General features: G+C 44.7%; 1 long non-coding RNA gene across 5 annotated transcripts; it reads left to right on the top strand.

Moving 5' to 3' along the window:
• The first annotated feature begins 6665 nt into the window (after positions 1–6665).
• On the top strand, positions 6666–23059 carry LOC125148609 (uncharacterized). Of its 5 annotated transcripts, none has more exons than XR_007145654.1 (6): positions 6666–6866; positions 17877–18040; positions 19810–19922; positions 21428–21519; positions 21986–22129; positions 22565–23059. It is a non-coding gene; the product is annotated as an uncharacterized LOC125148609 (long non-coding RNA). The 5 variants fall into 5 exon arrangements; XR_007145653.1 differs by adding an exon at positions 18876–19018 and having other exon boundaries at positions 21986–23059; XR_007145652.1 differs by having other exon boundaries at positions 19813–19922; positions 21986–23059.
• The last annotated feature ends 774 nt before the right edge of the window (positions 23060–23833 follow it).

Genomic DNA, 23833 nt, shown 5'->3' with positions numbered 1-23833 from the left:
TGAAATGCCTGGTCTCTAGAAATTGTTCAATAAATGGGGGGTTTTTTTTTGTTGTTTTTTTCTTAATGTTTATTTTTGAGAGAGAGAGAGAGTGAGAGCGCAAGTGGGGGAGGGGCAGAGAGAGAGGGAGAAAGAGAATTCCAAGCAGGTTCTGTGCTGTCAGCACAGAGCCTGACTTGGGACTTGAACCCACAAACCATGAGATCACGACCTGAGCCAAAGTCGGCTGCTTAATTGACTGAGCCATCCAGGTGCCCCGTAAATGTTTTGTGAATAAATAACTGAGAGATAGATAGGGTGAGAATAAATAATTAAATAGGCAAGGAAAGTGAGGGACTGACCAATAACATGTATGGTTATTCAGGGAAGGCTTCTAGAAAGAGGTAAAAAAAATACTGAACAATTGGCTCCGATACATAGTTTCGTAGTTTTGTTTTCTAATTTAATACACTGGTAAACAATCTCTTACCCAAAAACTTACCAACCATATTAACTAGGCTATCCCTTTTCTCCCACAATGGGCGGTCCTAGACTAGGCTTATGTCATAATTCAGATCTTTTGGATGACCTCAGAGGGGACCTTTCTGTTCTTCCACAAACTCTTGTTTATTCACACAATAATGATTTCTTTCAACAGGTGGTTGTGAAACAATGAATCAATCACAGTTATTTGCTTAGCACAAACTATGTGCCAGTAACTGTCTGGTCACAGGATTTGGCTGTGAAGGAGAGAGATGGGTTCTCCCCTCTCAGGTACCTTGAAAAGAGTTACAAATGATTATGTTTAAAAGGCTTCAGTGTGGGAATGCAAGCTGGTGCAGCCACTCTGGAAAACAGTATGGAGGCTCCTCAAAAAACTAAACATAGAACTACCCTATGACCCAGCAGTTGCACTACTAGGCATTTATCCACGGGATACAGGTGTGCTGTTTCGAAGGGGCGCATGCACCCCCATGTTTATAGCAGCACTATCAACGATAGCCAAAGTATGGAAAGAGCCCAAACGTCCATCGATGGAATGAATGGATAAAGAAGATGTGGTGTGTGTATATATATCATATATATATTATATATATATCCATATATATAATATCCATATATATAATATATATGATATATATGGATATATATATCCGTACAAACAATGGAGTATTACTCAGCAATCAAAAAGAATGAAATCTTGCCATTTGCAACTACGTGGATGGAACTGGAGGGTATTATGCTAAGTGAAATTAGTCAGAGAAAGAGAAAAATCATATGACTTCACACATAGGATGACTTTAAGAGACAAAACAGATGAACATAAGGGAAGGGAAACAAAAAGAATATAAAAACAGGGAAGGGGACAAAACAGAAGAGACTCATAAATATGGAGAACAAACTGAGGGTTACCAGAGGGGTTGCAGGAGGGGGGATGGGCTACATGGGGAAGGGGCACTAAGGAATCTACTCCTGAAATCGTTGTTGCACTATATGCTAACTAATTAGGATGCAAATTTTAAAAAATAAAAAATAAAAATAAAATAAAAGGCTTCAGTGACTAGATGATTTAACACATAAAGACCGTACCTCTGGGGAAGAACAGATTTATTCCCTAGGTGTGATGAGAAAGTGTGATTTTGTGACTTTCATCCAGTTTCCTGGCACTTGTAAGGGACAGATCCATCTCTGAGTTGCGGTGTTACATACTGCAAGATGGGCAACATAGTGCAGCAGACAGTTCATGAGTTCTGGAATCTGAAAAACTCGGGATGAATGGAAGGGCTGACCCAATCCCGGGTCTGGGTGTCAAGGTGCTCACCTGTACAAGGGTGGGAGCAATCCTACCTCATGGATAGTCAGGAGAATCTCACGAGGGAAGACCTTTGCATGACCATTTTTCTAGGTTACCATTCTTTTTTTTTTTTAAGTGTTTATTTATTTTGAGAGAGCAGGGGAGGGGCAGAAATAGAAGGAGAGAGAATCCCAAGCAGTCTCCCCACTGTCAGTGCAGAGCCCAACACGGGGCTCAAACTCATAAACCATGAGATCACGACCTGAGCTGAAATCAAGAGTTGGATGCTTAACTGAGCCACCCAAGCACCCTTGGGTTACAATTCTTAAACCTGATATGTGAAAAGTCTCTGTTACTAGACATTAGATTAACTTCCTTGGGAAAGCTTATTGAGAAGCCTAAAAACTGTACTAGGTTTTTGAAAACACAGCCTTGAGAAATGTTTTGTCTATTTACATGGAAGGCAGTTCCCCACTTACCTTGTATCCAACCAGGCCTTCATCACAAATGTCTCCGCTAGGGTTCCATGGCCAAGGAGGAGGTCACCACAAAATTGTACTCTCAGTGGCTAGGGGCTTTGTGGACTAGGCCCTGGGTCTTTCACTCAGATTATCTAGTTTTGGTGTCTTAGAATCATGTATAACTTGTTTACCTTGGGTGCTTGAAATTTGTAAATGGCCTACTTGGGTCTAGAGCGAGTTTTGTTTTGAGGCGCAGCTAATAAGAACAGGACTGAAGATGACATGAATACTTGACACTCCTGCAAGCCTGTTACTTGCTAACACTCCAGAGATAGTCCTGACCTCTATCAGATATCTTCTCCCACCCATTCAACCCTGGCCTATGGCTGCAATGAGGACATTGTGGAAAGTACCAGCAGCAGCAAGAACAGGGTCACCCAGGGTGAGGGTCACACGAGTGACAAAGGCATGCTTTATTAAAAAGCTTATACATTTTCGGGGATAGCCAGAGCAACCTGTTTTATTTTTCTGCTTGGTTCCAGATATTTGGGAACAGATGAGTAATATTTGCCAGGTTGCACGTACATGTGCATAAATATCTTTTCCCCTCCAGCCTTGAACTTAAATATTAAAGATGACAACCCTTATTATTGTTAGAAACTGCAAGTAAAAGAAAATTCTTATTGTGTGTACTCAAGCAAAATGACTTCATCCATTTCTCCTTGACTTACACAAAGGGAATCTCAAGTTAAAGTTCATGCTTTAGAAAGCATTATGTAGGAGACTTTTTTTTTCCTCCCACACTGCACATCAAACTGACTTTATTCAACTGCGAATGATATTGGGATAATTAAGATAAGCCTCTGAAACATTGTACGAAGACAAACAGAAATTCCACTTACATAATTAAAAGAGAATTTTTCACAGGGTTTATTGCCAACGAATGCATTATACAGACCTGAGTCATTACAAGTAAATTATTGGCGCGCATTATGGCTGCATAGCACTTTTGATTCATCCATTTCCCATAATACAGAGTAAATTGGTTCATCTAAACAGAACAAAACAAAAAAACAAAAGAAAAAAGAGGGCTTAATTGCAGGTGTCCTCTTTTAGGAATGCTGTCCTTTTAGTTGCAACTTGTAGTAAAATTAGAGGGTATGGGCTTGCTTTATGGGTTTTTTTTTTTTCCTGCTTCTCTAAGGTTATTTAAGGTTTCAGCTGATGAATCTTAGCCTTACTATATCTGGGTGGCATGGGAAGGCTTTGGGAGCTTGGGAGTGAGTGTTGAAAAACGGCAGCACAGAATGCAGGATAGAATTTGTCAAAAAAGACCGTAAGACCAGGGTACAGGGTGATAATGCCTTAAGGCCTCCCTACTCAAATATGGACCAGCACATCTACATCACTTAGGGAGTTTACTAGAAATGCAGATTCTCAGACCTATTGAATCAGAATCTGCATTTTAACAAAATTCCTATTAACTTGTGAGAAGCACTGCTTTACAGAATATTTGACATCAGCTAATTCAGACATTTTATTTAGAAAGGAATGGACTGGGGTGCTTGGCTGGCTCATTCAGTGGAGCACGTGACTCTTCATCTCGGGGTTGTGAGTTCAAGCTCCACCTTGGGTGTGGAGATTACTTAAAAATTGATCTTAAAAAAAAAAATCACAGAAAATCTCCTTGAAAAAAAGAGGAATAGGGGCGCCTGGGTGGCGCAGTCGGTTAAGCGTCCGACTTCAGCCAGGTCACGATCTCGCCGTCCGTGAGTTCGAGCCCCGCGTCGGGCTCTGGGCTGATGGCTTGGAGCCTGGAGCCTGTTTCCGATTCTGTGTCTCCCTCTCTCTCTGCCCCTCCCCCGTTCATGCTCTGTCTCTCTCTGTCCCAAAAATAAATAAACGTTGAATAAAAAAATTAAAAAAAAAAAAAAAAGAAAAAAAGAGGAATGGACTTTACCAAGGTGACTAATTGGCCACATGACCACTCATTATCATTTGTAATATCCTCCAGGTATCTGATTAATGTCTGCAGCACCTTTGAAATTCCTATTATTGTTATAATCCTTTTAAAATTTCTATTACTATTTGTGCTTTTCCCCCCTTGGTTAATATTGCTGTATTTTTCCCCCAGAAAACAACTTTTGGTTTTGTTGATCCTCTCTAAAATATATTTTCTGTTTCACTAACTTCCGTTTTTCCCTGTATTATCGTTCTTCTTTCTTTGGGCTTATGCTTTTTTTTTTTTTTTTCCTCATTCTTAAGTTGGCTGGCTCTTTGCTTTATTAAGTTTTAGATCTTGTTCTTTTCTAATATAAACATCAAAGGCTATAAACTCTTCTCTAAGTACCACTTTAGCTTCATTGGACACATTTTGATACATTATTTTAAGTTGCTGTGTAGTTCTGAGTATTTTCTAATTTCAATTATAATTTCGTTTTCAGTACATGAACAGATTTTAAACGTTTTATGCATGCTTCCAAACCCATGGGGCTTTTTTAGTTATATTTTTTATTTCTAATTTGTATTTAAGATTATCGCCTATATGTCAGCGCTTTGAAATACTTACCAAATAGGTGTTAAAATTTCTAAGTGAGATGGTGAGTTTGGTAATGTCTCTCATGGAGCTATCAATTTTGTTTTATACATATTTGAGGTTTTGTTATTAGTTGCATTCAAATTTGTAAATGTTAAATTGGACTTTTTGTCATTCGTTATGTTATGACCTTTTTCTCCAGTAATGCTTTTCATATTAAAGTTTACTTAGTCTGATGTTAATATTACTACTTGATTTCTCTTTTGGTCAGTTATTTTTCTTGGTTTGTGATTTTTTTCACCCTTTGACTTTTTAGTCTACTCTAACATTTAAGAAGTATCTCTGTTTTTAAAGTTTATTTATTTTTGAGAGAGAGACAGAATGAGCAGAGGAAGGGCAGAGAGAGAGAAGGGGACAGATCCAAAGCCAGCTCTGTGCTACCCAGGCACCTCTATTTTTTTTTTTTAATGTTTATTTATTTTTGAGAGAGAAAGACAAAGCATGAGTTGGGAAAGGGCAGAGAGAGAAACAGAATCTGAAGCAGGCTCTAGACTTGAGAGTTGTCAGCACAGAGCCTGACCTGGGGCTCCAACTCACCAACAGTGAGATCATGACCTGAGCCGAAGTCGGAAACTTAACCAACTGAGCCCCGACCCCCCCCCCCCCCCCCCCCGTGCCCCAAGAAAGTAGCCCTTTTAAACAGCCTATATCTGGATTTTGTTTTTTTTCCAGTCTGACAGTCTTTGTCTTTTCATTGGAGTGTTTAGTCCTTTTACATGTATAGTGATTACTGATATATTTGGATCTCGGTCTTATTTGTTCTACTATTTTATTGGTTTTGGTCTTTTTAAGAATTTATTTGGAAATGGTGTGCAATAGGTCTTTCTTTGGTGGTTACTGTAGTGTTAGCATGCATACTTAAAAAAAACTTAGTAACTCCGAGGTACTATTGAGAAATGTAGAAAGCTTAAACTCCAGTCGTGCTCCTCCCCATTTGCACGCTATTATTGCCTATTATTTAATCCTAGCCTTTCCCCCACAAATCAGAGGTTAATGTTGTTATCAATCAACTGGAGTCATTTGTCTGTGGATGGACAGAATGTGGAGAAGGATACAGAAACAATGAAGAAACGGTAAATATTAGGAATGGGGACCAGTTGAGATTTATTAAGGGCTTTGAACTCTATCTTAAAACTAGGAAAGCCCTGAAGGGTCGTCATCGTCCACATGGTCACATTTGATTTTGAGAAAGCTTACTCCAGCTGGAATATGAATAATGGAAAATGAAGACCCGAAGAAGAAAACCAATAGGTGCTGTAATCCCTGGGACGAATTGGCAAGGTGACGTCAGGATGGAGAGTGTGACGACGTGCAGAAACCCCTGGCTGCCCAATGGACTGGATCTGATGAGTGGCTGGATCCGGTGGGCGAACGGGAAGCGGAAGCCAAGGATTTCACGAGATTTCGCATTCGGGTGGAAATCATGAAATATGGTGAGAAGCTGAAGAGTTGACTAGATACGTATCTCCTTAGGCTTGTGATGAAAGCTAGAAGATGTATGGGTCTCTGTAGAGCCTCACACGAAGCCCTTTCAAAAATGGTAGCTCCGTGTAGAGGGCCTGTATCTTCAGAACCCTAGGCGTCAAAGCAAAACCCTCTGCTCACAGACCGGCTTGGCCGCAGGGCAGAGGTCGGGCAAGGGCTGGAGAGCGGTTTCCGCGCCCGCTCCGCGCCTCAGCTTCGGCCCACCCGGGCCTTTGCCCCTTCTTCTGGGACCACCCGCTTTCGGGGGCGGGGCCGGCCTCACGGGGGCGGGCGCTGGCGTGCGCCGCGTCTGCGCAGAGCGCGGGCGGGGGCTCCAGGCGGCGGCGGCGCGGGCCGAGCGCCGTGGACGCGCCCCCTGCGCGCCCCCGTGCGCGCGCGCGGGCGCCTGCGCCCTGCCCACCCCCACGTAGCCCCGGCTGCCGCCGCGCCTTCCCCAAGCGCAGGCTTTGTGGGTCTTTGCGAAAACGCGCGTCCAGGAAGGCGGGGAGAGGCGGCAGAACTGAGTTCTGTTAGACGCAGTCATCGGAGGGTTTGCAGTGCACTGAGAGCTGTGAGTACCCGGGTATTCACTCCAGTGGCACCGGCGTCCTGGAAAGGCTCAGTTCTCGGTGTCGGAGAGGGGAATGTGGGCCTGCGGGAAACTACCCCTGATGACGTACCTGAGTGGGTTTCAACTTTGTCAGGCCCGACACCACTTTTAAAAATAAGCCTTTGTCGGCTTCATTGAGGTATAATTGACAAAAAAAAAAAAAAAAAAAGTGTGTATTTAAGGAGTACCATGTGATGGCTTAATATGCTACGCATTGCGAAATGATTCCCACCTGAAGCTAAGTTACCAGGCTTTGGGTGGGGTGAGAACACCGGAAACCACTGTCTCAGCGAATTTAAAATACACCATACGGTGTCACTAGTTAGAGTCGCCAGCTCTACATTAGAGTCCCTGGAACTCATTCATCTCCTATCCCAACAGGCGGTGACCCGGGGACCCACTTCTCCCCGCTCCCCACCCCCCCCCCCCGCTCCCTGGCTCCCCCCATTCCTCCCTCAGCATCTCTGAATTCTAATTTTTAGGGCTGAATAATACTCCATTATGGGTAGAGAGATCATGTTTTCTTTATTCATTCATCTCCTGGTGGACATAAGCATTACTGTTTCTTGACTACTCGGTGTAAGGCTGCAGCGAACCCAGAGTGCCACGATCTCTTGGATACTGACTTCATTTCCTTTAGAGAAATAGCCGGAAGTAGGATGGCTGAAGCATAGAGTAGATCGGTTTTTAATTTTGCGGGGGACTTCATGCTGTTTTTCCTAAAGGCTGTACCCATTTACACTTCCACCCACAAAAGCTCACCAGCAAACGTGTCCGTATTCTTGCCAACACTCTCAACACCGCTTTATTATAGTAATCAATATTTCGCAACACCCCCCTTTGTTAACCCCAAATTAAATTCATAGGTAATATACTTATCCAAGTGCGTATTTTTTTAAATTGAAGGATAATTGACATATTAGTTTTAGGTGTACTGCAAAATGATTCAGTACCTGTGTCCGTTGCAAAATGGTGACCATGATGACTACTGACATTCATTGCCTTGCCTACTTTCAAAACAAATTTTTTCCCTTGTGATGAGAACTTTACAGATCTACTTTCTCAGCAACCTTCACCTTCCAATATGTAATAGAGTATTATTAACTACAGTCATGGTGCACACCTCCCCGTGACTGACTTCCTCTCTCTCTCTCTCTCTTTCTTTCTCTTTCTTTCTTTCTTTCTTTCTTTCTTTTTCTTTCTTTCTTTTCTTTCTTTCTTTCTTTCCTTTCTTCCTTCCTTCCTTCCTTCCTTCCTTCCTTCTCTTTATTATGACTTATTTTATAGCTGGAAGTTTGTGCCCTTTCACCCCGCAAGTGCATAATTTTTTAAAGAAAAAGGATATGATGGCCTAATATAAACAAGTTAAATAGAGTAAAATCCTAAGTGTCTTTTATCCTTTCTGTGTCCAGTCAGAAAACAGACCACTCTAAGTATTTCAAAAGAAGCAAGTTAATCTAGGGAACTGGTTGTAAAGGTTTGGGCAGGGCTGGATGAGCATATGGGGGAAGGTAGGGTTATCCAGGATTAGTAACTACAGGAACTCACTACCCCCTGGAGCTGGAGAAGCAAAGGGGAAAATGTTGTCCCCCAGAGCCTCCGAATGCAAGGCCACCGTGTCTGCCCCCCTGCACACCACACCGGGCACACCACACGACCCAAAAGACAGGGGGAAAAGGGATCTTCCTGATCTCTTCCATTCCCCAGTGCCTCCCATTGGCAGACCCTCAGAGAAGCCAGATGGGAAGGAATCTGGAAGCTGTAACTTGGAGGTTTCTGGCCCTAGAGGTGGAGAGCAGGGCTCACAGGGGATGTACAGAGCCAACAGATAATAGTTTCAATTTGCAAATTTTTAGGCACAACTACATTTGAAGATATAATGAAGATTCCAGATGCTTGAATCTGCATTTAAATAAGTTGGGATTTAGTAGAAGTAAAACAAAGATCCACGAAATGTTACAGACACTGTCTGTATCTGACTTTCGGGAAGAAAAGGTGGAATAGTGGATTCCCATATATGTATAATCACTATGAATGCAATGACTACAACAGAGATCCAGGTGGCTGTAGTGGTGACTCAAAGGTTATGGGCGGCTTTGCCATTCCTGATGAGATTTTGAAACAGTTGAGTTGACAATTTATAGTAAAAAGTGTAAACAAAACAGAACTCATTAGTTGCATTGTTACAAAATTCAGTGTATACTTAAATCATGCCAAAAAGCCTTGTGTTTATATGTCAAGTGGAGTTAGGTCTGGAGCTGAAATCATTAGGAATAGGTTTTTTTCCCACCTTCATGAATATCCATCAGGACATTCAAAATTTGAGCAGGACTAAGGATTATAGAACATCCAGTTTCCTGGTCTCTTCCCTTCTAAGTGCCCTTTGCATATCCACCCCCCATCCCCCCCACTTCACCCCCGTTGTTGTAACAACTAAAAATGCCTCCACAGATTTTTGGTCCTCTCTTGAGCAGCAGTACAGCTGTTAAGAGCACAGATGTAGTCGTGCAGTCTTGATACAGAAGTATTATGAGATATCAAATAGAAATTAGGTTATAGAATGTTGCCTTTCATTATTTTAGGAAGTATTTGTCCATGCATATGAGAAAAGGCTTGGCATTTATAAACCGAAATGTTAACAGTGGTTATTCCTTTTGTTGGAATTTGAGGAATAGTTTTTTTGTTTTTTTCTGTTTTTAAATTTTTTTTCTACTTGAGAAATTTTAGAACGCATTCAAGGGAGGGGAGAAAAAGGTTAGGTCAGGCAGGCGTATCAGTGAGGATCCTTCTGGGCTCATAGGAACAGTCAGACCCTAAATCTGTCCATGGGGACTGACCCAAGTACCTGATACAAGCACTTGCTCAGACAAACTTTGGTTCTACCAGAAATGCCACCTCCTTCCTGCACACAAACCACTCTCTGCTGCTCACTGTTCCTTCGGGATGGTGAACAGAGCGTGTCCTTCCTGATGTGGGTCCAAATGGGGTCATACGAGTTTTTTGGCTTCATAGCACAGCAGTTTCTTTAAGAATAGGAGCCCGCTGAACTCACCCTCATGCCCGCCCCGTGAATCTCAGGTATGAATCGCCAAACTGGGAGACTGAGTCCCAAGCTTGGACAACATTTTCCATCCTCGGGCCAAAATGGGGGGCATCAGCAAGATGTAGCACGTTCAGTGGGTTGCGTGCTGGAAGCTTGTGGCGGGCCTGATACTGTGGGCCCTACCAAGAAGACCGAAGAAGGATGATAGGATAGGGGCGCCCATGTGTTGGCAGGTCCCAGCATTTTCCAACTGACTTCTCATTGGGATTTAACCCAACACACTGTCTCCAGTCCAAGCTGCCAGCCTCCAAAACCTCTGTCCTGCACAGGACCTTGTGCGGGGATCTCCAGGCAGGGCGTGGGCGTGCCCGACACTCACACATCTCCCAGACCTGAACGCCTGGGCCGAGACAAGGGATAGTTTCCAGATGTGGGCTTCACATCTGGGCCAGCCATCAGAAGGCTGCTTATTTGAACAAAGACTGGAAGTACTCAAAGAGCCCCGAGGTCCAGAGAAGGCTGCCAAGAGCTGGCGAGCAGATGAGTGGAGAACAGACCTCAATTTCTGGTTCCAGGAGAGGAAGAAAGCCGTGCTTTGTGGTCCCGCACGGATACGTGTGAAGCAAGGCATCCTGCTCCTTCAGGATGGGCAATGGCTCTGTTCGTAGGATTAAAATCAGGGGCTTCGATTCTAGGATGAGCAGAATTCTGAACTGAGGGTGCACTCCCATGTCCAGCGTGGCACCTCGACCTTCCCCCCCTTTCCACACCACCTCATAACTGGTATTCTGTGGAAATACTGTGGAAATAGAAAATCTTACAATTTTATGGCTTGGTGGGCCCTTTCAACCCATCATCCCCACCAGACACACACTTCCTTTTTGAAAATTTTTTCTAAATGTTTATTTTTGAGAGAGAGAGCGACAAAGAGTGAGTGGGGGAGGGGCAGAGAGAGAGAGGGAGACACAGAATCTGAAGCAGGCCCCAGGCTCTGAGCTGTCAGCACAGAGCCTGACACGGGGCTCGAACTCACGAGCTGTGAGATCATGACCTGAGCTAAAAGCCGGGTACTTAACTGACTGAGTCACCCAGGCACCCCATTTCCTTTTATAGGTAACCCTGTGACTTGGGCAAATTCCCCACTTGACTGGAGGAGCTGAGAAGAATAGATCTGTTAGCAGTCCTCTTTGGAGGACATCAGTGAGATCGGCACAACTTGGAGCAGATTCTTACGTTCCTACAAAGTGCAGAAGCGTACTCCTTGGGCTGAGTCCTGTTGGGCTGAGTTGCCTGCCCCCTCCCCCCACCCCCGTACCTGTGTTGAAGTCCTAACCCCTCGGTACCTCGGAATGTGACCGTATATGGAGATAGGGGCTTTAAAGAGATCATTAAGTTAAAGTGAGGTCAGTTGGACGGGTTCTCATCCAATCTGAGTGCTGTCCTCGTGAAGAGATTGTGCACAGACACACGCAGAGGGAAGGCTATGTGAGGACACAGGGAGAAGGTGGCCATCTGCGAGCCCCGGAGAAAGTCCTCAGATGAAACCAACCCTGATGCTACCTTGATCTCAGACTTTCAGCCTTCAGGAATGTGAGAGAATCAATTTCTGTTAAGCCACCCAGTCTGTGGTGCTTTCTTATGGCGGCCAGAACGAACTAACATGGAGGTTGGGGGACGCCCGGACCACAGTGGTGGCCCCAGCTGCCTGGCTCTGTGGGGAACCAGGGACCAGGCCGGTAGCAAGAACGGGCAGGACAATGACGAGCCCTGGGTGCAAGTGTGAGCCTGAGGGTGTTGCCAATTTATTTTCCGGTTGGTGCTTTCATTATCCGCACACCGTCAGGAAAGTTCTATGACCTGTCACTGCCTGGCTTCTGCTTTGTGTGGGGCATTAAGAAGGTCCTCGCTGAGGGGTCGGAAGACAGTCATGCCGCAGGTCTTCAAGTCCAGACTCAGGAAGGGGCAGGAGCGTGCCCACTGGCAGGGGCGGCATCCTTAGGGCCTCAAGAATAGCTTGTGGGTCGTTTGAAGAGAACTGGTTTCCTTCAGTGACGCTGGCACACGCTTGTGCGGTTATCACTTGGATTACAGGTAGAATGTAAATTTTACTAGCCATGTAACCTTAGGGAAGTTATTCAAACTCTCCCGTCCTGTTTTTTGGCCCTAGGGATAAGTGGGGTTCGCAGAGTGTTATAAGGGTTCAATGAGACCACGAATAGAAAGGCTATGGAAGCACACGGCACTTTGTCTTCGGTGCCAAGTATTTCCTGAGTTCCTCCTATGTTCCAGGTTCCATCTTAGGCTTTGAGGATATAACAGAAGGTAAGAGGAAAAAAATGTCCCTGCTCCACAGAGCTTACACGGTATACAGGGAGCAACTATAAAGGAAACAGACGTGCAGAAGGAAGTGGGGTCCGCTGGGTCAGAGGCTGGTGCAGAGTCAAGGTGAGGAGAGGAAAGGACCCACGAACAGGTGCTTGCACTCCATTCACTGGGCCCCTGGGGGCGGAAGGTAGAGCTGAGCCCTGAGCTAACGAGACACTGGAAGGGCTGCTGCTTCCTGGAGAAGGGGCTGGAAAACTCTGCTTGTTGGCCCCGGGAAATAATTAGGAAGCCTATTTATGTCCAGGATCCTAAATGGGGGGGGGGGGGGGGGGGAATCTTCTGTTTAAAAATAAAATGAGTTTGGCGGCTCCTCAAAACGTTAAACATAGACTTGCCATGTGACCCAGCAATTCCACTGTGAGGTGTAGATGCCGAAACATCGAAAGCAGGGTCTCAGGCTGATCCGTGTAGAATGACGTTCGTGGCGGCTCTGTTCCCAACAGCCGAGAGGTGGAAACAACCCACCCACAGATGGCTGAATAAGCGAAGCGTGGTATATGCACACAGTGTTCCTGAACTTGAATAAGGAGTGAAATCCTGATACGTGCTCAGCGTGGAGGAGCCTTGAAAACATTATGCTCAACAAGATAAGCGAGACCCAAAAGGGCAAATGACCGCGTGATTCCACTTACATGAGGTGCGTAGGGTAGTCGGATTCGTAGCCATAGAAAGTGGAACAGGTGTTCCCAAGGGCCAGGGGGGTGGGGTGGGGAGTCACTGTTCACCGGGTACAGAGTTTCTACTTGGGGTGATGAAAAGTTCTGGAAATGGACCATGGCTATGGTTACACAACATTGTGAATGCTCTTACCGCTGCTAAATTGTGCACTTTGTTTATTTTTTTAATTTTTTTTTAACATTTATTTATTTTTGAGACAGAGAGAGAGAGCATGAACAGGGGAGGGTCAGAGAAAGAGGGAGACACAGAATCTGAAACAGGCTCCAGGCTCTGAGCTGTCAGCACAGAGCCCAACGGGAGGCTGGAACCCACAGACCGCGAGATCATGACCTGAGCCGAAGTCGGACGCTTAACCAACTGAGCCACCCAGGTGCCCCTAAATTGTGCACTTTAAAACAAACAAACAAAAATAGTAAATGTTGTGTTAGGTATATTTTACCACTATAAGAAAAAAAAAAAAAGGAAGAAAAAGAAAGTTATTTGCCCCAGGTCGCTGAGCTAGGGGAGCCAAGTGCTGAGCCTGGCATCCGGGGGTCCCTTTTTCGCAGCCCCGCTTGCTCCCCAGCACAAAGCGGGGTGCTCACAGTGGCCGGGGATTTACAGCAGCAGCAGTACCCCCCGGATGGGAAGGCAGCGGCCTTCCTCGCCTGTTTCTTGCACCTGTGTTTCTTTGTGACTGTCTTTCCCGTCTTCCCTTGAAGTCATATTTTCTCTGGTTTTGGGTTGTAATTAATGGAGGCCGCTCTGCGTGCTGACATGTACCCGGGAGCCAGGCTGCACCGCTTCAGATCTCAGCTCTGCCACTCACTAGGGGGGATTCTGGGGCAAGTTTCTTAAGCTCTCTGTCCCTCGTTTTCCCACCTGTGGGAGGCGGTAATAGCAGGGGGTGGTTGTGGAACTAAAGTGAAGTCACCCGCGTGAGGTGCTTGGAGCAGTGGCTGGCACCCCAAGTGCTTTCATTGTTGGGTGTTCTCATTGGTAGCACACGACCGGGCTGAGGGAGCTGAGCGTCTATGGCCAGCGTGCAAGCTTCTTGGACTTAGAATCCGTTTGCAGGATTCTTAAACCCCCCAGGACTCTCCTAGAACGCTGCATCAGAGCCGGGAAGAAAGGCAAAGATACACAGGAAATGTTGCCCACGCACATCCTTACTTAGTCGGCAATGTGGAATGATCTCTGCATTTCTGTAGGACGTGGTTTATAAATCCATGGGTTGGGATCAGGGCAGTCTAAAATCACTTGAAGTGTGCTCACACGCTTCCACACAATCTGAGCGTGTCGTGTCTGCTTTCATTCAGCAGTGCTGCCCCCTGTGGGCGGTCCGCGCACTGCGGCCCAAGTCACTCCAGCCAGCTGGGGGCGGGGAGGACTGCAGAGGCCTGATGGTGTTATGTTTCCCCTGACCTAAGCCCACTCCTGATTCTGTTCCCTCTGTTCTCTCTAAATGGATTTGTGAGATACTTACAGCGTTCCTGTTCCCATGAAATGAGGCTTAACAAAAAGAAAAGAAAAAGGCAGCCAGCCTCTGATAACCCAAGGAGATACAGCCGCCGTGTGTGATTTGGGGCAGGTTGTGGGTCTCAGCCAGCAAATGGGCTCCTAGACGCCTACGATGTACTCTCTCCTGAAGAACATCCCACTTTCACATTTCAAGACTCAAAATCCAGGGACACAGTGAGACTAATATGTTGTATATTTAAAAAAAATTTTTTTAATGTTTGTTTACTTTTGAGAGAGAGAGAGAGACAGGGCATGAGCAGGGGAGGGGCAGAGAGAGAGGGAGACACAGAATCTGAAACAGGCTCCAGGCTCTGAGCTGTCAGCACAGAGCCGATGCAGGGCTCAAACTCACCAACCGTGAGATCATGACCTGAACCGAAGTTGGACACTTAACCCACTGAGCCACCCAGGTGCCCTGAGACTAATATGTTCTATATTTTTAAAACTTCTGCACAGAAAGGAAAAAAACGACCATACGCTAAATTTTAGAAAATGAAAAATGGAAAGAACAGTTTTGTAATTCATGACAAAAAAAGGCCTACTCTTCTTCCTAATACATAAAGAACTCCTAGAAATCGAAGGGAGGGAGGGACAAAGGGAGGAAGGAAAGTAGGAAGGAAGGAAAGGGAGAGGAGGATGAGCAAATGTGGGCCACATTCACAGAAAGCAACCCCGAAATACCATTTTCACCCACTGAATTGGCCAAAATCCTCATGTTTAATACCACACTCTGTGGGCCAGTCTGTGCAAGGGCAGGCACCTTGGAACATTGCTAGTGGGGATGGGACTCGGCATATCCATTATGAAGGGGGATGTGGCCTGTCAGCAATTGCAAATACATGATTCCACTTCTATAGCTGCACGTGTGCACAGAGAACATACAATGCATTGAGATTGTTCATTGCAACATTGTTTGTGATAGAAAACAATGGAGGCGACAGGTGGCTCTTACCACATTTACTGCCTCCCTGGGATGAACTCTATGCAGGGAGAAAAGAGGAGATGTGCTATCAGTATTGACATGGAAAGAACTCTACAGTATTCCATTAATAAAAATAAGCAAGGTTCAGGGCAGTGTATTTAATCTGCCACCTTTTTATCTAAAGGGTTGGAAGATACGAATTTATGTTTGTATTTCCTTGGTTTTGCCTTCACAGGGTTACCCGTGGAGCACCTAGACTGATGGGGATAAGGCTTGGAGTTATCCACTCTCCTTTCCGCTCCTTCTAGACTTTCCAAACTTCTCTTTCTGTATATTGATTGTTGAAAGCATGAAGGTGTTACCAGTTTACACTTAAATAAATATATTCTTATTCTCGGGGGGTAGTGAGGATTCTCCTATGCTACAATAAGAGAATAATTAGTCCAACCTTTCTGAGATGCAATTTGGCAATATGGATGGGCACAGAGATTTCACTGTTAGGGTCTTGATTACATACTGTTTAAAGCGAAACATTCCCAACTTTTGGAAGACGCACCTGTTAAATGTCCCAACATCAGGGGATGATGACATACCCGTAAGACAGTGGTATATCCATAGGACAGAATACTCAAAGCTAATTCAAATACCACAAAGTATATGTACTGACATGGAAAGTTGGCCATTTGTTATAGAATGGAAAAGCAAGTAACATATTTGCATATATGGTTTGGTACATTTGTAAAATATAGAAATATAAAAGTAAGTAAACTCTGTAAGGGTAATATGCCAACATATCATCAGTGACCATAGCTAGATAGTAGGTCGGGATCAGTTTTTGTCTTTTATTCATCTGACTTTTCTGATATTATGTATTAGCATTACAAGTAAAGATAATTAAAAATAACCTTACAGGGGCACATGGGTGGCTCAGTTGGTCAAGCGTCCAACTTCAGCTCAGGTCATGATCTCACACTCCATGAGTTTGAGCCCCGCGTTGGGCTCTGGGCTGACAGCTCAGAGCCTAGAGCCTGCTTGGGATTCTGTGTTTCCCTCTCTCTCTACCCCTCCCCTGCTCATGCTCTCTCTCTGTCTCAAAAATAAATAAAAACATTAAAAAATAAAAAAATAACCTTCCAGCTATATGTATATATACAAAAATATAGTCTTTAATAACAGGACCAGTAGCATATATCCTGTTACAGCACCTGGTTTTTCATCTTGAACACTTATCGTCCATATCTTTCCCAGTCAACAAACACATCTCAGGGAAATCGAGTGGTCAGACTACAATGGTTTTATGATTGTTTGTTTTAGTTTTTTTCCTCAGATCTCCTGATCTTTCTACTGTCAACCCTTATTATTTATGTAATTCAGAAATAATAAGCACTTTTAAAAAGAAATACTTTTGTTCTAATAGTTGGCGGTTTTGAAAGCCCTTTTTACAGACTGCACACAATATGTGCAAAACCCAGCAGAGCCATGATAACTCAATATGGAGAAACAGAGACTGGGGAAGTTAGGAGGTTTTCTGGCAGTTGCCAAGCCAATAAAGTGAAGCTGGGCCACGTTGATTAACACATGGCCCAAAAGTGCTCATTCTACCTGCCGTGCACATTCCCAGAGCCCTCCTAGACATCTGGAAGGCTTGGACTCAATTCCTACTCCACCAGAGAAGTGAACAGGGTCATCTACGATATCCAATAAAAGTCCTCAAAAGGAGGGGCTAACCAACAAGAGAAAGCATTCCTGGAAAGACAGTTGCTTGAGGGCCCCATACTGAACTGCAGTGAAAGCCTCAAGAATTCTCTTTCCACTTTCCTGTGAACATGCTTACCACTGAATGTGGGAAGATTCACGAATATTTCTAGATAAAAGGATTTCCGTTAAAATAAAAAGAAAAATAGATTATCCCCATTTATAGCTTGTTTGAAAGTGTTATTAAAGGATAAACTTACTGAGGGTAAGATTATTTTTTATCTCCATATTTCAGTGCTTAGTTATCCCAGAGACACTCAGTAGGTATTAGATGGTTGTGATAAATGGATGGATGGATAGATGGGTGGGTGATTGTTTGAGATGCATTAATTGAAAGATGGAAGGAAGGAAGGAAGGAAGGAAGGAACAAAGGAAGGAAGGAAGGAAGGAAGGAAGGAAGGAAGGAAAAGGGAGGGAGGGAGGAATGGAATCTAGAAAGAAGGAAGGGAGGCTGCTGGGGTTGGTTGGATAGATGAATGGAAGGTTGGTTAGGGTGGAAGAAAAGATGGCTGACTGGCTGGCTGGTGTGATGGAATAATGGGTGGGTGGGTGGATGAAAAGATGGACTGATGAATGGAATGGATGGATAAAGCTGCAGTTGATGTTAAAGTCTAACAAACACTCAAGTACTGTGGGCTGTTTCAGCTCAGGTACAGAGATATTGCTACATAATTTTCTTCTCTTTTAGGAAGGATGGAACTATCTCCGCTTTTTATGCCAGTCTCATTAACAGCCGCCAAGACAGATGTGGGGCCCTCAACAGCAGTCCTTCTTCTTCACATCCAAAGAATGGCAGAGAAAGTTAAGAGGCCGAAATGAGGAGGCACAAAAGTTAGCATCTTTATTTTATAGGTGAGGTAACCAACCTGCAAATAATGAATGTCCAAGCTATTAGAGACCTTATAAAATACCAGGCATTTAAAAATAAAATTGTAAACCATAGAAATGAACAAAAGAAGAGGAAGGGCAGGGTCATTAAAGTCATTCAGTGGGACGGGACAGGTCTTCCCACTGTGGTTACTGCCAGGGCTAAATTGCAGTGTGTAAGGCCATCTGCCCTGGTATTCTTCCTGTCACTCCCGAGAGCTTTTTATTCCACTTTATTTTAGGAGTGCCAAAAGGTGGGTTTCTAATTCTATTCCTCTCTAGTTCTTTTTATAGTACTCAGATCTGGGCAAATACCAGTAATATGAAATGTGTCCTCTTTTTTTTGTACTTTAAATCAGCCAGAAGTTTAATATCTTGAATTTCCTGCTTCTTTGGCATTCCTCACCTGCTGTGTGCATGCCAGCTGCACCTGCATGGTTTTCTGAGCACGTGTCTACCTGCCGGACTGCCTGCCAGGCCATTAGCGAGGCCAGTGGACGAATCACACACTTGGGTGTTTTTAGATTCTGTCACTTTAATGATAGTGAAAAGCTCCAGACTGCCTGCAGCCCCTCCCAGTGTTTGCCAGACAACTCAGAGCTGGAGGCAGGCGTTCATTTAGAAACTGCCAGCGAGCAACGGAAAGTTCTCAAACACCTTTTACCTCTGAGGACTACAGCGAGTCATGGCCCTGAGTTTGTTGGGGTCTTTTATTTCTGCCTGTAAAAAAAAAAAAGTGCATTCTCCTAAAGGCATTGACTTAAAGTGCTATAGCAGGTGCTGCCTGAACCCCACCCACACACTTGTCTTTCCCCTTCAGTGCTAACAGGCTGGAATTCCAACTGCTGACACCTCATTTTGTGTCCTGAGGACTTTCTCTTGACCTGGAGCCCCCTTTTCCACCTGTGCAGCAGGCCAGAGTGCTGGGAAATTGATGCCCCTGGGAACAGACTCCCAACAATGGTGAATAAGAGTTGGTGTATAAATGCCCCAGCTCCCTTGCCCCTCAGGTGGGATTGCTCTGAGGTGTATGTTTCTCACTGACTTCCAGAGTTTTCTGAGCAGATTTAAGCTTCAGTCACCCCCAGAGGTAGCTGGTTAGATACCACATGCTTTCTTGGCTGCCTCTTCTCTGTCTTACGTCCCTCTGCCCCTGCCAGCATCTCCTGGGATTGTCTTCCAGATAAACTACTCCATCTGGAATCTCTGTCCTAGAGTCAGATTCAGAGAGACCCCCCAAAAAGGCCCACCTCGACCAATGGGATGCTGTTGCAGGAGTTGGAGGAACACATACTGGACATCTAGGAGATTCCCTCACAAAATCAGAAAGTGCAGCCCCTTCTATAAGCCTCAGCTGTAGTATACAATTTGGGGGCCCTCTGATGCACTGTGGGGTTCCTCTGGCTGTCACCTCCTGTCCCAGGAGTGGTGAGCTGGTAGAGAACCCCAGCCGGAGGCACTCAGAATGCATGTGTAGGTGGACAGAGGTGATGTAATCTGTGGGCATCCTCTCCAGTCTCCCACCTGGGAGGAAGGAGGCCTAAGAGGCAATAGAGGAAGTGGGATTCAGGGAGAAGAATGAGAGGGAAAAACAGATGGCCTTTCTGCATCCTTCCCATTTCGCTTAGATTCAGCTTATTTTTTTTTCTCCGAAGTATATTCTTTAGTGTTTCATTCAGGGAGGATCTGTTAGGGGCGAACCTTCCATTTTTATTGGGTAAAGAGGTCTCTGTTTTGTCCTTGCTCTTGAACAGCAGCTTGGCTAGACTTTGAAGTCTACATTTTCTGTCCGCACGTGCGTTGTCTTCTGGCTTCCATAGCTGATACTGAGAAGGCTGTTTTCAATTGGACTGTTGTTGTTTTGCAGGTAAGCCTGTTTCTTTGTGATTTGATTTCTGGTTTCTTAATCCAGAGAGATTAAATCCTTTATTCCCTTGCTAACTTCTGCAGTTTCATTCTCATCTGTCTGGGCATGCCTTTATTTTTATTTATATTGCTCAGGATTCCCTATTCTGAAAAACCTTAAAAAAGAATCTCAGCCAGTTTCTCCTTGACTTTTGCCGCTCTCTCAATCTTTCTAGCCTCGCCTGAAATTTCTATTAAGGGTAAGATAGCTCTTGTTATTTTATCCTCCATGTTTCTTAAGCTTTCTTTAGTATTTTCTATCTCCTGTTGGCTCCTTCTTCCAATTTACAGACTCTTTCTTTAGCTGTGTCCCAAGCTGCTGCTTAGCCCCATCCACCAAGTGCTTCATTGAAACGATCCCATTTTTCATTTCTAGAAGTTCTGTTTGGCTCTTCTTCAAACCCGTTGGTCATACTTATCCTCATTAGTTAGTCTCTCATCTGCGGTTTTAATTTTAAACATTACTTCATGCACTCTATCTGAACATTGTATTATCTGAAAGCTATTTTTAGTGTGGACGTTCACTTTTACTCATGGTGACTGTGTCCTCTAGTGCTTTGTAATTTTTTATTTTTATTGTAAGCTTGCCTTCCACAGGGAAAATGTTGTTTTGTTCTGTCTTGTTCTCTGTGGGAATCCTGTGCAATTTGGAACACAGAAGTGTCCCTCCATGGTCGTTTTATTTTTGCTATTGCCAGTTGTCTTGGGGATAGTCAAATCAGCTAAGAACATCACCACCTCTACATAGCCTCCTTGGGCCCCTTTCTCTCAGCTGAGCCTTGGAACCTCTCCTCTCTGCTCACGTAGCTCCTTGTACATATCTCTATGGCATCTCAAATAGCACTCTGTTTGAAGACTGTGTGTCTGTGTCCTCAGTTACTCTAGAAGCCCCTCAGGCACTCATCAGGTCTAGCACAGAGCTCATAAATGTTTGCTGAATGAATGAACTTGGAGAAATAAGTCTTCAATGCCTCACCTTCTTTGAATGGGATGTTATCTTTTGCCCTGACCTCATGGGATTTGGAGACATCATAGGCCCTCTATGATAGATCATGGATCTATCCCATAGACCTCATGGGATTTGGGGAGATGCTTTAATTCACCCTTAAGATCACTGCATCAAATCCTTAATTCCCTGCCTAAGATAATTAACTAAGGGGCTCTCACAAGCTGTGAAACACTAACACAGGTACCTCCCGGTGCTATTCCACTGTGCCTGGTGACTGGTTTCCCACTCATTATTATCTGCTTCCTTTGTGCTTTGTGAGACAGGAATGGTTGCAGTGGAGAAGACGTGTCATGTACTAACAACTTCAAACTTTTCTGAGACTAAAACAAGGCTGTACCTGAGGCTGATATACTTGGACATATGCTGGACTTAGAACCCCTCAAAATCAAATGGCAGCAGCCAAGCAAACAGCCGTATCAACCCTAAATGGCAACTGTGTGTGTTCCTCCTTTTCCCAGCTTGACTGAGCGCTCTTTGAGAGCATGGACCATGACATACATCTGCCGGGGTGTCCTCATGGCAAGGTCAGAAGCACGGCGCTGAATCGTAGGTATGGTTGAATTTTGACCGGTTGAGTTGTAGTTAAAAGTAGAGTCAGCATTCTATATACGAAGTAGAAGCCACCTCAGAATACTGGCAGTTCTTAATAATAGCAAAGCCATTTTTGGTTTGTACTATACTTTTTCTTTTCTGCTCAAGCATTTTGTGGTGGGGAAAAAAGGATTGGGATTGCAGTGTTTTTTAGTGGCTCCAAATAGCTATCTTCCTCTGCCCCCTAGTGGCCTCATGACAAATTGTAAGAACCTTCATGGTTCTCAATTTCTCTGGTTGCTTCTATTCTTACTGTTTTTGTTATTGGTTATGAAAAAAAGATTTCCTTAAACTTGCCGCAACCTCAAAGTGCCCTGTGTTAAAAATTAAATGAATGAAATATAATTTTACTAGAAAATATACGTGCAGTGAGGGGCATCGAGAATCTAGAATTTAGGAAGTGATTCTCTCTCATTCTCCAACAGGCTCCATCCGTGGCCGTCCATCTTTGGTGTTAATGCTTTCTGGGACAGTTGTTTGCCACTCTGGGGCCCCTTATGTGACAGCTCCATTTGAACCAGCATGAAATGTCCCTCCCCGGCTGCATTCTAGAACCTGGAACCTCCCAAGTAAGACCTAAGCCTGCCTTCACCTGGTGGGGTTATCTGCTTCCCTGCCTGGACTCCTGTCCAGACCAAGAACGGCACCTTCCTCATATGCCTTGGCTCCTGGCACCGAGTTCCTCCTGCCTGTGCTCTCAACATAACACTAGTGTGGGGGCGCCCCAAGAGAATCGGGTTCTCAACACCAAGCATGGTTATTTCTGGTGAAGTACAGACCACACAAACCATGTCTTTATTTATGCCCCTGAGCCTGCATTAGCTCCCTTACCAAACCCGGAATCCGACTGGCTCCTCTTGAGCAACTTGCCTCCCAACAGCCCCCGGTCACCTTCACATGGATAGTGGCCAAGGAAGACTTTTCTCATTCTGCCGTCATAACGGTGGCTTCTTTGTTCAGTGTAGCTGTGGGAAATTTATTTTCGTCTCTGTTTTTTTTGCCAGGAGACTGGATCATCATCTGACAATAAAGAGAAATTCCAACCTGAAGGATTTTGACCACAGAGGAAAGAACTTCCTGAAAGTTCTCTTTCAGGAAGAATGATGGGATGTCCCTGGGGCCAAGAATCAAAAGTTGTGTTCTTGGCCTCAACCCTGCCTGGCTGCCATGCTCCTTGTCAGTAGCATGGAATTTACCTCAGCGTGATCTTGTAAGGATTATAGGAGGGGGAAAGGCTTTCTAGAGGAGAGAAAGCCTCCTCTCCTTATAATCTTGAATGGACAGCTGAAGGATACTGTACAGTTTTAGGAACTTTTCCCATAAAACCACACTGACTTTCAGAAAATTAGCACTCCTGTCACTAGCTAGTGGGAACCTCAGTTCACAAACTCACTGGGGTGTAAGAAATGCTATGTTTTTAATTTCTCCTAAATCCAATTCTGAATCTCTGTTAGTTTCCTAGGCCTGACGTAATGAAGTACCTCAAGCTAAGTGGCTTATACAAGAGGAATGTCTCACAGTTCTGGAGTTTGTGGTGTTCTCCCTGTGCCCCTGTTTCTGTGTCCACATTTCCGTTCTTTTAAGGATACAGTCATATTGGCTTAGGGCCCACCCTAGTGATCTCATTTTAACTTGTAACTTAATTTTTTTTTCTAAGAGAACCGATGAGCTGGAGGGAGGCACAGAGGGAGGGAGAGAGATAAGCAGGCTCCATGCTCAGTGCAGAGCCTGATGGGGGGCTTGATCCCATGACCTTGGGATCATGACCTGAGTTGAAATCAAGAGTTGGATACTCAACCAACTTAGCCACCCAGGTACCTCTGTAACTAACTTAAAAAAAAAAATGTTTTATTTTTGAGAGACAGAGAGAGAGAGAGAGGGAGAGAGACTGCAGTGGGGGGGGGGGGGCAGAAAGAGGGAGGGAGACCGAGAATCTGAAGCAGGCTCCACGCTGCCAGCAAAAAGCCTGACCTGGGGCTTGAACCCAGGAACCGTGAGATCATGACCTGATCAGAAGTCAGACGCTGAACCAACTGAACCCCCCAGGTGTTCCACTTCACTTTGTAACTTAACTTTGTAAAGGCCCTATTTCCAAATAGGGTCACATTCTGAAGTACTAGAGGTTAGGACTTCAAAATATCTTTTTTGAAGGGACACAATTCAACCCATAACAGTCTCCATCCTGCCAAGCTAGTGGGAAATCGTTAGCTCCCTCTTCACCACACCCACATATCCTCCTGCCTGGGACTGAGCTGCTGATGTTTTTGGCCAAA

This window comes from Prionailurus viverrinus, chromosome D3 (assembly GCF_022837055.1).
Source record: "Prionailurus viverrinus isolate Anna chromosome D3, UM_Priviv_1.0, whole genome shotgun sequence".
NCBI lineage: Eukaryota > Metazoa > Chordata > Mammalia > Carnivora > Felidae > Prionailurus > Prionailurus viverrinus.
The sequence above is the reverse complement of the archived record's forward strand: the minus strand, read 5'-3'. Positions and strand labels throughout refer to the sequence as shown.